At 38.1% G+C, this 2992-nt stretch overlaps 1 pseudogene; it reads right to left on the minus strand.

Moving 5' to 3' along the window:
* Positions 1 to 1758: 1758 nt before the first annotated feature.
* LOC102862253 overlaps positions 1759 to 2992 on the minus strand; it is a 33562-nt pseudogene continuing 32328 nt past the window's right edge.

Consider the following 2992-nt stretch of genomic DNA (forward strand, 5'->3'; position numbering starts at 1 on the left):
CATATTTCAGTTAACAGATGCTGCCCTGGACGTGCTCACCAATTTGTGCCAAGAAATCTGGAGAACAACCACTTGGTCAACTGACTGGAAGAGATAGATATTTGTTCCTATCCCAAAGAAAGGTGCATATTATATAGCAACTCTTTAAGTATTTATTATTAAAGTATTTATGAATGTGGCATCTACCACAGCAATTCCCTTTCTTTTAAGACACATCATCGGAAGGCACCTTTTAATTACCAGCATTTACCTCAATAGCAGTTTTAAGTTTTACATTTCCAGTCATTTTCCAGTACCTGGAAGTTAGGATAACAGAGGGTGGAGGGAGGTAGGAGAACAGTTTTCCAATAAACTCCACGAGGGCAGCAATGCTACTACACACGCATGGCTGTGAGAGCAAGAAACAGGAGGAGAGGAGAACTCAAGATCTGTCTTCGGCCTTAATTTAATCATCACAAAATACTTATTACACAGTAATAGTTAATTTAGTAAAAACAACAACAATGTCAGGAAGCTTAACATACAAAAGGCCACAACCACAAATGTCCAATTAATCTCTGTGGTGAAGTTTACGATGAGTCTGAAGAAGAGAACAAAGTTTCTGCTAGTCTTTAATCATGAGTTCCTACTGGGTTTTATTTCCATTTAAATAATTTCATGAGTTAAAAGCACTGCATGTTCCCAGAAAGGTAGACATACTTTTATTCAAAAGAAAATACAAAAATAAAGCTTAAAAATAGAAATGATTTGAAGGTTATCTCTGTCATGCTCTCTGCCATGATTAAGATAGAGGATCTAAAGTTGGGTGTAGTTACAGTAAAAAGATTATCAAGTACCTTTCCAAATAACCTTATTCTTAAGAGCTTAACTGCTAATATTCCACACTTCAATCTGGTACACACTTAGGGGTATGGTTCACTGTACTAGTTCAAACACCACACTGATTAAGATTGATTATCTCAAGTGCTAACTCATCAAGCATTTGATCCCATGTAAGACAAAAAAAAGTGAATTTTAGAATTTCAAAATATTGGGGAGGTTGGCTGTACCATCATACATTCCCTTCAACTTCAAAATGAGCGTTTCCATTGAGAAAAGGGGAAAGGATGCTTTCACATTTTTTTTCCCACAACAAATTCATTCACCAAAAATGGAAACAGTTTCATGTTACTTAAGAAAGATTCAGTTTTCTGGTCCCAGTATCCTCCCAGTGCCATGGGGTTAAGGCCTAACATAGCAGCTCTTTCTTTGTATTAAGGCAAGACTCCTTTTTTTCACCTGTTCTTCTATTAACGACTGAAGTTCAAAGGAGCAGTTTCAGACTGAGGCACCTTTTCCTAGCAAAGATCTCTTCGAATGTAGGAAGATTTAATATAAGCCTCTCAATGTTGAAAACGTATCCAAATAGTGTACTCAATGTCAACATTTTTCTCCTCGGAATTCTAAAGTAATTACAGTTTTCCCAGTACATGTAAACTATAGAGTTGCATTTCAAACAACAGCAACAACATAAAACGCAAATTTCCTGCAAAAATACACTATAGATCTATCAGTTCTTCCCTGAAACAGAAATTTAATGTTTGGGTGCTCGCACACAAACCTGTAAACTTCTCATCACATTCTTAATATAAGCATTTACAGACTTAAGTTATGTGAGGTTTTGGCATCGGGGGCATCCCACAGCAGATGTATGTCTCACAGTCTTGTTTTGGCAACGCCACCCGCCCACTGCAGCTCTTCCTCTGGCTCCCCCACCTGCTACCAGGAGGAAAAGAAAGGCTTCTGGCAATGCACAGTCTGAGTGAAGGAGCAGCTCAGGTGGACGATCCGACCCTGGCCGCCACCCTGACTTTGTTCCACGATCACATGGGGCATCTGGACCTAGCTGCACACGACTCTTCCCATCCTTCAGGGCCTGAGCAAGTTTTAAGATCTGGCCTCTCATCACAGACATCTGGCTTTCAAAGGTGGCCTTGTCAAACCTTTTGTCAATCTTAAAAAGTTCATAAAGATCTTCACACAAATCTTGCACAAAATTCATGTCAGAAATACAAGGCAGAACCAAGTTTCTTATTTCTTCAGAAAAAGGAACCTTTGCTTGAGGGAGCCAAGCCCAGTGAAATGGATATGCTCTCCATTCATCAGGGTGTTTAAAAGGAAATGCCAGACCATTATCAATTGCAGCTATTTTAATAAGAGATTCTTGGTCAGCAGTCCATTTTATGTCCTTACTGTCCACTTCCTTCCCACTACTTGACTTCTCATATTTTATTAACCAATTATCATTTCCTCTGTCTGTATTTCTGATGATGTAATCCAAAACAACTAATCTTTCAAACTATGACTGAAATTCTTTTCTAATATTCTCAGGCAAAGGGTCAGCTTCAAATTTTCTAAGCCAATATTCAGCTTCCTTATAACCTTCAACAAACAACTGAAAGGAACCAATCTTAGGAGGGAGTCCTATCCAATGGAACTTTCTACCTACTTAACTTTAATTTTTATATTTTTTCTTCACATTGTGTTTCATACTATCATTCCCATACATTGTGTCTTATAAAATTAATCACCATTGAGCTATGCCTACTATTACCCCATTTTAGCAGATTACCACTGGACCTTTCCTAATCCCTTTGCCCTCTCCCTCCCCCCACCAAACTCTGTTAACTCATGATTTTCCCATTTTCACTCTCAGCCCCTCTGCTTTCCTCTCATTCCCTCTTTGGACTTTTATGCACATCTTACTAGTTTTTCTTCCATTTTTACAAAAAAAAATACAGTCTTATACAGTATTTGTCCTTATGATCCTGAGTTAATTCACTCATCGTGATACTCTCTAGCCTCTCCTACGTTATGTTTTTGGAAATTGTTGCTCCTGAGTGCCCATTGCTCCAGAGTGCTCGTTATGCCCGAGTGCAAGATTTGCATCTTTTAATATATTTAGTAATAATTTGTTTTTATTCTCTGTGAATAAATATGTTCATGTTTTTGA

This window comes from Elephantulus edwardii, unplaced genomic scaffold (genome assembly GCF_000299155.1).
Source record: "Elephantulus edwardii isolate Elephantulus edwardi_28Jun2011 unplaced genomic scaffold, EleEdw1.0 scaffold00310, whole genome shotgun sequence".
Taxonomy (NCBI): Eukaryota; Metazoa; Chordata; class Mammalia; order Macroscelidea; family Macroscelididae; genus Elephantulus; species Elephantulus edwardii.